Source organism: Felis catus, chromosome B4 (assembly GCF_018350175.1).
Source record: "Felis catus isolate Fca126 chromosome B4, F.catus_Fca126_mat1.0, whole genome shotgun sequence".
NCBI lineage: Eukaryota > Metazoa > Chordata > Mammalia > Carnivora > Felidae > Felis > Felis catus.
The window spans coordinates 119,604,030-119,618,158 of NC_058374.1; the positions used below are offsets into that span (position 1 = coordinate 119,604,030).

At 41.0% G+C, this 14,129-nt stretch overlaps 1 protein-coding gene and 1 long non-coding RNA gene across 22 annotated transcripts in view; one reads left to right on the forward strand and one right to left on the reverse strand.

The window, feature by feature from the left end:
- Window positions 1-8,501, forward strand: part of LOC111561410 — a 53,032-nt gene extending 44,531 nt beyond the window's left edge. For 2 of the 3 annotated variants that reach the window (XR_006601004.1, XR_006601005.1), the window contains exon 5: window positions 7,254-8,493. This is a non-coding gene — a long non-coding RNA (uncharacterized LOC111561410). Of the gene's footprint in view, window positions 1-7,253 lie in introns of all 3 variants that reach the window. The other variant, XR_002743994.2, reaches the window with a different exon arrangement.
- The window catches only part of ANKS1B (ankyrin repeat and sterile alpha motif domain containing 1B), a 1,072,204-nt gene that overhangs the window by 106,043 nt on the left and 952,032 nt on the right, over window positions 1-14,129 (reverse strand). The gene's annotated exons all lie outside the window — the stretch shown is intronic.

Sequence of the window (14,129 nt, forward strand, 5' to 3'; positions counted from 1 at the left end):
GGCACCTTTTGGGATGAGCACTGGGTGTTGTATGGAAACCAATTTGACAATAAATTTCATATATTGAAAAAAAAAAGAAAAAAAAGAAAAAAAAACAAGAGGAAAATATGTCAGATTCTTGTTAAGGAATTCTAGAAAAGTGCAAAAGGTGATAGGAGCTGGATACTGTATTAGGACCATTTGACTGGCAAAGGTATCTTTTCAACCATGGTTGAGAGAGCTTACTGAGTTGTTTTTCTGTCTTTCTGGGTCAATTTACCTAAAACATGAAGATCTGGATGTGAAGTATGGGAAAGAATGAATTTTGCCTTCCAAAGTCACAGTTTACAACTTTACTGCTTCCAATGCTTTTTCAGAGAGGTGTGGTTCTTGAATAAGCCTACATTCATACCACTTGTGTCTACAAAATTCCCTTGGGGACTGGGTGGGGTGGTCACTGGATGGAGAGTGACCCCACCAGTGGTCACTGGGTGGGATGTGCTTTCTCCTTGTGCTGGGCGAAGCTTTTCGATACCACCAAGGACCCAGGGAGAGTATGGTAATGTGTCTTGGTCCTATCGTTGAGCAGAGGCCGCGTTCTCACGTCTCGCAGTAGCCACAGCACCCAGCATGGAGGGCTCCCTGTGTGTCACTGAAACTTACACTGTTTACACGCTTCCCAGTGCTGGGTCCTTCTATACACTCAGGACTCAGCCAGATATGCTTCATCAGAGGGGCCTTTCATGGCCACCCTCTTTAAGTAGGTCCTTCCTCCACTCCCCTAACCATACTCTGTTCATTTCTCACATGGTTCTTTTTAGAATTTATATTTGCTTGTCCACTTATCTGTTGTCTCCCTCTCAAACTAGATTGCAGGCCCCACGAGGGCAGGGGTACATGTCGACTTGATTCAGCCCAGAACCTAGCATGTTGGCATGCTAGCATGTTGGCTTGGCATGTTGCAGGCTGGTAGAACCTATTTGTTGTTCTAACGAACAGATAATGCCAACCTGGGGATGGTGAAGACAAGTGACGGGAAGACAGAAGACCTAACACCTGGTGGATCTCATTCCACGCGCAGGCTGAGTTACGATCCGGGTCCAGGAATGAAGCGACGGGTTTGCTCATATGTGGATGGAGGCCACCTCTTTGGTCTCGTCAGCAAGACACGTCAACCAAACTGGTCCACACGCAAGCCCCACAGGAGAAGCACACAAACATCACTATTCCTCAGCCCTGGAGTAGTTTCCGTGCTCTCCTAATTAAATATGTATGGCATGTAAAAATAATTGTGCAGACAGAAGGACTCACAGTTGCTCAAAGTAGACCAGGAAAGTGTTTGAACCATTCAGTGGGTGGTGTGACTGCCAGGGGAATCAGGAATGTGTCAGGGGGTGGGAAGAGAAACTACTCCAGGAAACGGTACTGTAGGAAACAATTTACATATTTTAGGGCAGGAGAGGTGCTTTAACTGCATTTGTTCCCTGTAGTTCTACCACCGAAATAAATTGTTAAGACTTAAAAGGAGTAGATGATAATGTAGTGATAGGGCTGGAAAGCCATATAAAACTAGTTTACAGGCCAGGCTTTATGCATAATTTATCACATCAGATCCTTACAACCTGTATGGAAAGTGATATTATCCCCTATTTCACAAATGAGGAAACAGGTTCGGGGAGGTTATGCAAGCAACGAGGTCTGTTAGATTTCAACACTTGCGCATTCTTTACCATGGAGCCAAAGCCAGGTGACTGTTTAGAATAGAATTCTAAGTTCCATACTGCAGTGGCCTTTCTTACATATTTCTGACACGCCTTTTAGAAATCAGGAATACACTTCGGATGGCACAAGAGCGTTGTAAAAATGGTGGCTTAAAAGTGATGGGGTGCATTTTCCATTTGGAAACAGAATGAGGGGAACAATTGTTTTACTTCCTCAGTGTTAACTAAAGTGATAGTCATTGAGGATTTCACCCATTTCCCACAGAGTTATTTCAATCCTACTAAACAGTTCTTACCCTTTAGAAACAATCTCTTTACAGACTCCCTCCTTGCAAATTACTTATTTTTCAGTAAATACCTTCTCTGACAATTCTAAAGATAGGTACATGAATTCTACATCCTTGCTATGGTTGTCAAGAGAGGTGAAATATGCAGTAGCCATATTTATAGTGCCCAAACCTGTTCTTCTGGTGTTGCATTTTGCTGATCTGCTCATTCCGAAGGGCTTCAGTGCCTTAAATATCCCCACACGTCATTTATTGCTGCTTAATGTGATTATTCATCAATTTTTGAAAGTAGAAGCATATTTTGGAACATATTTAATTTTTTGATGTTGAAAATAATTGCTTCTGGTTCTTCACCCAAACTATATGAAATACCTAGCACATAGCTGGTGCTCAGTAAGTAGAGTATTGCTAGATGAAGAAAATTAAGGAAAGCTAAAATAATCAGTTTTTTTTCTCCATAATTCTACCTGTATATAATTTCTAGGATTCTAGTGGCTTAAAATCTTGGACTGCTTATATAAATATATAATCAGTATGAAAAGTTTGGGAAGGGGGGAATATGGAATTCAAAACTGGCTCTCAGCCCATGAGTTTTTCAGAGACAAGGTCTTCAAATATTTTTGATCTGCAAAATGCCTTTGCTGTCTTTCCCGTCTTCTCTTTACAACTGGCATTGTTGTATGAGCATGGTGTCCCTTCCAAATTACTCTGTTGTTTGGGATCCTTATGGGGAGTGTCGACTTTGTTCCTGAAAGACAAACTGGTTGATGTATTGTGTTTCTTCAAAAAGCGCAGTTAGTCAGACCTATACTTTGAAGTCCAGGATGGGGTGATGCTCTGGAACTCTAGAATTCTGTCCTTTGGGAAGGGTCTGCTCTTCTCTGGGCCTTGATTTTCTTATCTGAATCATGGAGTGTCCTCTAAGAGGAAGGTTACAAACATAAATAACTCCCCAGTGAATAATGTTCTTCTGTGAGGTGCATATATCAGCAGTTAGGAACATATGTGAGGTCTTATACATCATGGCTTAATAAATAATTTATATTTTTATGATGTATATACAGTGTAGCTATGAATAATCTACACAGTCACACATACAGGCCATACAATCATTAATATTAATCGATTTCCCCTATTTTTGAAGCAGTTTGCATAACAGAATGAATTGGCTTTGATGCAAGGCAGACCTGAGTTTAATTCCTAGCTCCAATATTCAGAGCTGGATCTCGGGGAAGATATTCACCTTTCCCAGCTTCCATTTCTGCATCTGTGAAATGGACATGATAGTAATACCTCCTTCATAGATCTACTGAAAGCACATAGTGTATTGACTATATGTATATAAACTGATGTTAACAAAACGAGATGATTTATATGTGTGTGTGTAACATGTACATGCGTGCATGTGTTTGGTGCAGGATTAGTAAATATTGTCCTTTCCTTATGCTTTACTACTGAATATGACTGTGAGGTCAGTGGCCAGTGCAATTATTTGCTTCTTTCTTCTAGAGGTTACATGGGGTCGGGTGGTGTAAGATGAGGATAAGGGGAAGGGTAGCCACAGGCAGATACTGAATAATCTCTGTGAGCCTAGGAGGACAGATGATTGCAACTAGCTAGGGACAAAGAAGAAAAGCCAAAAGACTTATTAAAGCATATTTTCTTCTATGTCTAGAAGAACCATTGGGAAGGCACATTATCAAGAGAAAAAGTCTGTCTGAGAACACAAATGACATGATATGACATGAGTATTTACTTTTATCAAGTCCTACCTGGTGAGAGGAAAGAAAGCATAATTATTCCACAAACATTTGTTAAATGTCAATTATATGAGAAAGCCATGCAATGGAGATAGAATGAGTCATGGTGACATAACCCTTGCATGCAATGAGTTCTCAATCTAATGGGGAAGCATGTGTGTACCTAACACACCACCCTGTCAGGCTGTGATTGGTACTATATTCAAAGACAACAGGTCTTGGGAGCACAGAATGGAAAGTAGTTTTCTGAGAGGACCAAGGACATTTGGAGGCAAGGATATGTTAAGCTAGGTTTTGGAGGTGAAATAGGATGTCCACAGGGAAAAGGGATGCATGTTAAGTACTGATACACCTGCATGAGTCAGAAATGGGATATACTGCGAGCCAGGCCTAGACAATTGCCGTTATTGTGATACTGCAGAAGCACAGTGATCTCAACCACGGGGAGATGGGGTGACACTGCAGGAAGCCATGAGGCTACAAGGAGAGAAGAACAGATTGGTTTTGGAGAGGGAGAATGGGGATGGGCCTGGGGCACAGACAGAATGGTTAGCTTTGGAGTGAAGGAGAGACACATGTTTCTCTGCACAGGTAAGTCTAGGTGCTACTTGGTTATGTCTAGAGATAGAGAAACTGTAAGTTCTTTCTTTTTAAGCTACGTTATCGAAGCATGATTGACATACAAAAAGCTGTGCTTATTTAATGTACATAACTTAATGACTTTGGAAATAAGTACACACTTGTGAAATCATCACCACAACTATGCCATAAGCCTATCCATCACCTCCAAAAGTTTCCTCCTACCCTCTGGCAGTACGTTCTAAGAGAAAATGCCTAGTTACCTTCATGGTCTTGGTGTGGTGAAAGTTGGTGCCACTGATTGATTGGATGAATGAAGCTGACTAGGGTAGAGGGTTAGTAAGCATAAAATAAAAGCTGAAGAGCTATTTATGGGGATCAGTACACAGGAAATGAATGAAGGTGTGGCTTCTGATCTCAAGGTATTTGCAAGTCAGTTGAGGACACGTGTAAGGACATCATATGTGAGAATATCATACAAAATTTAAAAACAAAGTTAAATGAATGGTTCATGAAATGAGAGTGTTCAAACGGAAACGTAGGTAAACAAGTTTATAGCTACATTTTGTAATGTAACACTATGGTCTTTTCCCCTCTTAATGTTAAAAAATATCATAGACCACCTACCTGACAATAGTTACACTTTAAGTTGTATTCAGATTCCTGACAGTGTTTGGTGCATAGACAGTTTTGGGCAATGTTAGTAATTCAAGGCACTCCCCTACCTTCTCCCTGCACTCCTCCCTCCATCCCCAGGGCCTGAGAAAGAAAGCTCCAGGATCAACAAAAAGGCATAGTTCAGAGTAAAAGAGAGTGGCTGGATTGTACATGGTGTGTTTAGAGGAAAAGTTGGCCAGTTGAATGGAAGAGAGGGTTCTTTTAGCAGTGCTTTGAGAAGTGAGGCTAGAACAGTTTGGGGTTGGACTCTGTCTTAATCCTTGCTAGGGAATCCGACCTTCCCTCTACCGCGGCAGTAAACGGCCACGAAACAGGGATGGGATTTTTCTTTCACACTGAAAACTGCGATGTCCTATCTGGGCTCACTGGCAGATCTAACTGGGCTCTCTGGCAGATCTAACGAAACGCAGCGTTAGCATTTCTGCTAGTTTTCCTGCAGGAAGTGAGTCTTGCGCAGCATCTGTTTCCCATGGAGTAAGAGGGGAACATATATTACCCAATTATATTAAAAAGACTCTGGCTTCTTGTAGGATTATCATCTCTTTCTGGGATCTCCAGCAAGTGAGTAAATGCATGTTTCCGTGGACTTTCTGTTTACTAAAAAATGTTGGGTCTAGTTTGTTGTGATACATTTTGCTGAAGACATTCTCATTCCTGTGAACTAATTTGGTTCCTGAAGAGGAGAAGGGCTGGGTTCTGGAAGAGCTTTTGGGTCTAATGCCAGAACTTCTAACCTGACAAGTAAGAATGGAGCTCAAGCCACCAAAAATGACTTCAATAAAACATTCACATATGTGAGGGTATCAGAGCCCAAGGTTTCAAAGAGAAATATTTTGAAAATTTTCACTGATTTCTGGCAAGAACAGCAAATCCTGATTTTAGTTCTTTATAAAAATAAGAAAAGACTAACAATTTAAAACCTGGCATTAATCAACTATTTAATAATGCCAACAAATGAATTGAGTTCTACTGTAATTCACTGTAGGGAGATTAGAGAAACCTAAGAGCTACAAAGAAGCCATTACAAACAGTTTATAGCGATTGAACACATGAGCTGTGATTAATCATGAATCAGAAGTAAAGCTATGAATGACAACAAACAGAAAAGACTTGTTAGATTAAGAATTTTATCAGAAAAGTATAATTTGGATGTTGATTCAATGTTTCCAGTGGCAACAATAGAGAAAATAAATCTTTTATGCAATGCACTGTAGTTGACCAAATTCAAATTGATAATGTATGAGACAACATTTAGATCAATACAGCCCAGGAGATGTAAAAGTATAGGCTGTGTAGTCTTCTAAACAATTGACATTTACATATTCCATTTTTCTTAAGATCCGCGTAAGCAAAATGGAAAAAGCACCCTAATATCTTGGATTTTCTGTAAGGAGACTTTTCAGTCTTGCTTATATTTAGGTCAATATACGGACATCTTGACTTGTGATAAAAACATTTTCAGATCCATATTTTTGGCTCATATTTTCTTTATTACAAAGAAAATAATTGATTGCACAGAGAAGCAAAAGCTAAATTGAATTGATTTTATAAGCTGCAATAAGCACAGCTCTCAGAAACAAATGCAAATGGAATGAACAGCTCGAACCATATGTTTCTTGTAGGCTACTCACGTTTTCCTTCATTCCAAGATGATTTTGAAAACCTGTTCTGTTAATGTATGCATGCAATTTCTGCAATCTTGAAGATTTAAAAACCTATGAGTTTTTACAGTCTTGAGTGTCCTAATACACCTGGATGCTGAACACACACACACTGAAATATATTCTATGAACAAAGGAAGTTGAAAGGGACCATGGATTTCTCATTGTATGCTGATGCTGTCTATGTCCGCTCTTCACATAAATGCCAAACTCAGGGCCTTTGAAATTTAAGAAAAGATGCCATACTTTTATTTCAGTAAGTTTGACCCTTTGTTGTCTATCTCTGCTCCTCGGAGATACAGGCACACCTTGCGCTAACTGAATGAATACTAATGTCTTAATTACACCTTGATAAAGAAGCATGCTACAGCCTGCACTTAAAATGTGCACAGAATTAGAAGGGGAAAGAAAGAGCAGGATGCTGTAGGCCTATCAAAGGAAGAAGAAAACCACAATGTCAATGGTGCATTGGCAAAGACTTCCTCAAGCTGCTTATCCACTAAAGGGCCTAACAATGAAAATTGCTTTCATCTCCCTTTCATTGACATGAGTTTACTTATTTGTTTATTTATTTTTATTTTTTTCCAGAGGTGAAGGGGCAATGGAACAGAGTGGTTTTAAGTCCATAAAAGGATTACTGACAGGGGCACCTGGGTGGCTCAGTTGGTTGAACATCTGACTCTTGACTTCAGCTCAAGTTACAATCCCATGGTTCATGGGTTTGAGCCCTGCGTTGGACTCCACACTGATGGTGCAGAGTCTTCTTGGGATTCTCTCTCCATCCTTCTCTGCCCCTACCCTGCTGGCACTCTAAATCTCTGTCTCACACAAATAAATAAATATTAGAAAAAAAGGATCACTGACAGATCTGACTCACTTCACCGTTTCTCCCATTCCCAACCCCTCTCATTTCCAGGGTTAGGTTAGGTGGGAAGGATCCCATATCTTCACATTAGAGTCTCATTACATTTCTATAGCTATGGTAAAATTCTCAGTAAAGTTAACACAGCTTCTCTTTTGGAGTTATGCTATTTCATAATTTCCAGTTCTCAGTGGAGATGTTGTTAATATAATTGTATCAGGCTTCATATCCTGATTTTGGCATTTCTCTTATCAATTTTCTGGGAGGACCTTCTTGGAGCCTAATTTTGGGAGGACCTTCTTGGAACATCCTTGTTGCTTGTTGTTCTAATGGTTCCCATATGGCTCTGTACTATGTGCGGGATCTGACAGTGTCTTCTGGAGGAGGAAGAGAAGACCTTACCATCTACAGCAAATGACCAAAGATCTACTGTGATGGTAGAGTTAATGTGACCAATTAACAATGTTTGAAAAAAAATGTCTGCCCAGCTGTTGATCTCATCAAGAGAAAAAATAAAACCCACAAGAATCATCTTAAAAAAGAACATAATTAGTTTTGATTCGAAGACAGCATGTAAAAGTTCTGCACTAATTTCTAGTCTGAAGATATTCATAAAATATTAGAGCTGGCACAAACTCTGTTGATTACTGGAAGAAAAAGGTTTTAAGTTTGTGGAAACGGAGACTCAGAGGGTGATGTGTTCAAGGTCACCCAGAGTTAACAGAAAAGCCAGTAGTGAATCTTGGGTTTTCTGAGTTCTGATATGCCACTTTTTTTTTTTTCCTGCAAATCACAGCATCTGAGATTCACACTTTGAAAAAGAGTGACATAAAATAACATGTCATTTTGAGGTTAGCTTTCTACTGTGACAGATGATTAAAAAAAAATCCTGACCTTCCTGTTTCCACATGTTTAAAATGCTATCAATATTTTAAATTTAATTTTCTTTTAAAAATACAGTAATGATTTTTGAGAGACAAATTTGCTGTATCAATTTCTAAAGGTTAAGAATGTGTGTCAGTTCTCTTTTATTCTAAATTGCTTGAATCATCCCTTGGTGTAATAAGATTTTGGGGTGGTTATGCTGATATCGAAGTTTCCTTTTCTTAATGTAAGACTGATGACTTGGTCTCGGCATGGTGCAAGAGCACAGACCGTGGGGTCAGTCGGACCGAGTTCAGACTCTGCCCCACCGCTTCCCAGCAGTGTGGGAGGGTTACTGGAACCCTCTGTATTATCGTTTTCTCATCTGTGAAGTGGGAATACTCAGAAGTCCTAGCTCAAAGGACTGTTTGGAGGAGAATCAAATGAGCTGATACAGGCAAAGCATCTCAACAGTGAGCAGCACAGAGTAAGTGCTCAAGACAGCTAGCAGCTATCCTTATGATCCTTATTCAAAAAGAAAAACTGAGAGATCATTTTATGTAATTGTTGTTTATTTTAGTAGGAGGAACTCAGCTTTACAACCACAAGACTATGAAATTTCATCATTAAAACTGAGCAGACACTTTTACACAAAATCCTTTGCTCAAATAATGCCACTTGGCAATGACTGACTTTTTGATATTGGGGGAAATGGATTAATAGGAACAAATTTGGCAGTCTGAAAAAACCCGTTTATTGAAAAAAATATATAACCAAAGAGTATAGGCTCTCAGTCTCAAGCATGAATCAATAAGGTACATCCCCTTCTCTCCCGCTCCCCACCAAAAAACTGTTCAGAACAATCTTGCTTTACATCTTATTTATATAAAGTAATACACATTCAAGGCTCATTTAGAGTTCTGAAATGTGACGTGCAAACTGAGATTTTTGATAGGAATATGTTCCCAAAGACCTTTCTTTGGCCACAGTACAAAATAATAACCTTGACCACAGACAGTTGCATTTAATGACCCAACATATTTCCTACATGAAAACCAACAGATCATTCAACATGACCTCCAATGCAGTCTGAAAGCCATTCACGACATTGCGGGTTTTCACCAAACTCTTAGGTCCTTGACTTATCTGTGTCGTCATAAAGATATGCTTTTTCAAAGACCTTCAAGGATACAAGCAACTCCAGTCTCGCCCTGTGTAATAGTTTTTATGCTCGGGAGAGTGTAGTTCACCCCCCTCATCCTATTAGAAAATATTTATTAACCATAATAACCATAACAAAGAGGTTCTGTCCTCTCTCACCTGAGAAGAACATAACAGCTGGGTTTTCCTGCAGCTCTGCGGGACCCCAGCCTCTGTGACCTCTGCTGCTAATGGGCTCTCCACAAGCAAGATGAATAGGAGACACAAGCCATGCAAATTAGAGTGCCGATGTTCCTTTTGGCTGTAAAACCCAAATGGCTCAGAATATGAGCCAAGTGAGGAACAAAGTGTGTTGGTTGTATAGGTTCAACATTGTGAGGAGGAGGGGAAGGGGCATTCTTCTATATAAATAAAATCTGTCATTCTTCTTGTCATGTCAACTTGGTTGATAGATAAACAAAATGTGTTGTTTTTTCATATCAACTATGGACCACTGACAACAAACCAGAACAGAAACAAACTGGCCCATTAGCAAGTGAGGAATAAAATGCTAAATGGGTAACTGGAGAAATTCTTGAGGTACATATGTTAGTGAATTCTGTTTCCATGGTCATCTTGACAGAAAGCTAATTGTAATGTAGATGATGCAAAAGGGTTGGGTAAATATCTTTTAATATTCTCATTGCCTACCCATGCATGCATTGCACCAGATTTATCTTAAACATAAAAGTAAGTCTATATTCTTGGAGGTAGCCTGGAAGCATGCTGAGCTTACACCATCAGCATTATTCAGTTTGGTAGCCATAAAAGCCAGTATCTTCCCCCACACTCTATGGTGCTCAAAGGAAGCAACTATCCTGGCCTTACTGCTTCCCCAGTGAGATGCTCCCCCAGTGTACCTATGATGGTTCTTCCACAAGGTGCCCGGTCCTCAAGCAGGCTTTAGGGACCCTCTCCTCATGCACTGCTCCAGAGTCATCTCTTGCCATGCTTCACCTATGCTCAGTGCTTGGCCATGTGACCTGAGATTCACTGAACATACTGTGTTCTCTCTGGCCCCTGCGCCTTTGTGGATGCTGCTTCCTCTGCCTGGAACATTCTCTCAATCCTCCTTCGCCACTAGGTGCAACCTTCCTCCTGGGAAGAAGTATGGCCTGGCCAGCTCACCCTTGTCTCCCTTTCTCCCTATAGCGTCACTTCCTACAGAAAGTTTCTCCTGACCCTCCTCTCTCTGGTTGAGGTCCCCTCCACTACGCTTCCACCAAAGCTGCAGCAATTTCATACCGTGGCTCCATGGTCTCTTTATTTCTTGGTCTCTCCACTAGGTTTAAAGCAAGGGTGGAGTGCATGCTTTTTTCTATATATATTTATATAGCACTTGGCTTAGACACATAGGAGGCGCTACACAAATGTTTGTTGAATTTATGAATAATCCCCATGTGGAAAGTTGAGGTTATACAGGTGGATTAGATAGGGAAAAAATAAACGTAGAAACTGCATATGACTTCCTGTGAAGAGGGATTTCTTACAGAAGCAGGATCTGTAACCACAAGGCAGCCATCCAGAGAAGCCGGGTAATGTTTTGTGCTGTTCCTGTCACTACGGGTTAGGATGAGCTTTCGGGTCAAATGGATTACCCTGATCCCTCTTAGAGCCATTACAATAAACCTCATCTCAAGAACAGACTTTTCTGGCACCTGATCTCTTTTGTCCTCTTCAGTCCACACAGTGTGAGACCATCTCCCTGCAAAACAATCTCTGTGGTTTCACAGACAAGCAGAATGTAATCCATTTCCAACATGTGACAACAAAAGAAAATCTGAAATGGCATAAAAATGTAACGGTAATATCATACAGACAGGAAGGAGCTGAATCAAAATGAAATACGACCAAATGCAATCAGCGACTACCAGTAGGAAAAAGGCAGCTGTCATCTTCATTCCTTCCATAAACTTTGTAAAGCAAATTATGTCTCCTGGACTGTAAGTCAGCTCTCTTTCTGGATATTACCTCTCAATGCTGCTGCCATTTACAGGAGGTGAAGCCTTCTCTGCATCCCCTGAGTTAGAAGCGGACTCTGAATCCCACTTGGGTGTTTTATTCCCGAGGGCCCACCTTCTCTTAGCTGCTAGAACATCTTCCCCTGATGCCTCAGTTTGACAGTCTTCTCCTTTTGTCTCCATTCACACCACTGATTAAAATGCATTCTGCATTGATGTTTCAGCAGCTCTGGGTGCTCTGATTCTAGAGGGAAAAAGGCCTAGGCTCAGATAAATAAAACTGTAATTCATGGCAGAGCACACCCTGGGCCCGAGGGGGCTGGAGGAGAGGCGCCAAGTGTGGGCTGCGCATGGAACGGGAACACTGGTGTTAGGTGTGGGCTGCTTGGAACGTCCCAGGAGTGGCTTGCCTCATGTTCCAGACTAGGAATCCAGCTGTCTGGAGGTGGAAGAATCCATGGATGGTGCATATTGCTGAGACATAGTTTCAAAATCTTTTGCAGGATGCACATGTCAGGAAAGAAGTCCCCAAAAAACAACAACCAAAAAACCCTCTAATGGCTTTTTTGAAAAATGTTTATTTATTTATTTATGAGAGAAAGAGAGAGACAGAGCGTGATTGGGGGAGGGGCAGAGACAGAGCATGATTGGAGGAGGGGCAGAGACAGAGAGGGAGACACAGAATCCAAAGCAGACTCCAGGCTCTGAGCTGTCAGCACAGAGCTGGATGTGGGGCTCGAACCCACAAACTGTGAGATCATGACCTGAGCTGAAGTCGGATGCTTAACTGACTGAACCACCCAGGTGCCCCATCTAATGGCTTTAAATGAACATAGAGCATTCAGATATTAATCTTTGGCTGTGTAGACAAAGTGCTTCCCAAATTATCTCAAATACTGATGGCATGACTAATTGTCTCTTGGGAAAAAAAATACCAAATACACAGGAAACAGACTTCCCTGAATGTGCTGCTTATCTTTCGGAAGGAAGAGAAGAACCCAAGCAGAGCAGAAGTCTGCAAAATGGGCTGACATAGTAGCCACACTTGGCATGTGACCTGGTCCTGAATGATAAATGCTTGACAAATGGGGGCAATTATTACGATGACTTCTTGCTAGTTATCCAATCTCTTACCAACTGAGCACTGTGATAGGAAAGTCCTCTGTACTGGAACAAAAACATTCTTGTGACGCAAGAGAACTAACCTTTACTCCATACCCTGTATGTCTCAGGCACTCTGTCAGCTTGATGTGCTGCTTTCCTTTCATCTTCCACACAGTCCTTTCAGAGACATATTGTGTACCTCTTTTGTAGAAGGAAAACACAAAGACTCTGGAGATGTTAAGTGTGTCCAAGGGCACAAAGATGATTGGTCAGGAGCCCCACTCAGCATGTCCCAGAGAGGCTTGTTCTCTCTCTTTAAAAAAAAAAAAAATTGAAGTATAGTTGACATACAATGTGACCTTCGTTTCAGGTGTACAACACAGTGGCTCCAGTGGCTTGTTCTCTTGCAGAGCAATTCTTGCACCTTCTGCTTCTCCCATGGCATGTCCCCAAGGACACTCAGAGTGTATGCCCACGAGGATGCGAATTTTCATGCTTTCTTCATCGTTAGTTATATCCTCGGTGCCTTCCACGGTGCTCAATAAATATTTACTGAGAAGTGACTAGACTCAGGCCTGGGGGAGGAGATTTCTGCCTTTGGCCCCACTTTTCATCCATGCAAGAGAGAGTCACGGATCCAAACATTCCTGGGAAGAGAACTTTTTGACTGAGGAGTTTAAGGACTGTGAGTCAGGACAAGACTTGTGTCAACCCGGATGACAAAGGAGCTGTGAATCCCTGGATGTAGCTACATCCCAAAGATACACGTCCAGGGCCCAATCTTTCAGTGTTTAATTCCCAGTTCTGATAAAAATTAAAATAACCCAAATCCCAGATATCTAGATGTTTCCAGAATTGTGACAACCATCTTTAATAGGATGAAAAACCATCAATCCAATTAAAGTTCCACAATATTCTGATTCTGAGCTACAAATAGCACAAAATAACACGCACATGCACATGCACACACACAAATAAATAGGTTATTTGCCAACTTTTGTCTTGTGTGGGAAATTTGAGTTTGAAAACAAAAAAGAAACCTTGTCCATTACTTCTTTTCTAATAGTTTGGCTAGTTAGCCACTCATTGCCATTTAACTCCTCTGAGTATCACTTCTTTCTGTAAAATGGGCATAATGAGACCTTCTGCTTCATGTGAAGAGCTCATGATGGAATATGCTAAAATATCCAGAAAACCAGAAAGTAGTCTTGTCAACAGCAGGGCTCTGCCTATCATTTTCACTTTGTGTGCAGGTAAGTAAGAAGGACACTCTGGGCCCCAGCCCTCGCTTGGTCACCTGTGCTCTGCAGGGAGTTTATAAGAGCTGTCACCTTGGTTTCCCTTATCTGTAACAGAAAGGTACTAATGCCCCCAGCTTCTAGAGGTGGTAGGGAGATACAATGAGAACACATCTAAAGCGCTTAGAAGAAACCCAGCATGTGAGAAATACTAAAAAAAAAAATGTTAACTGTT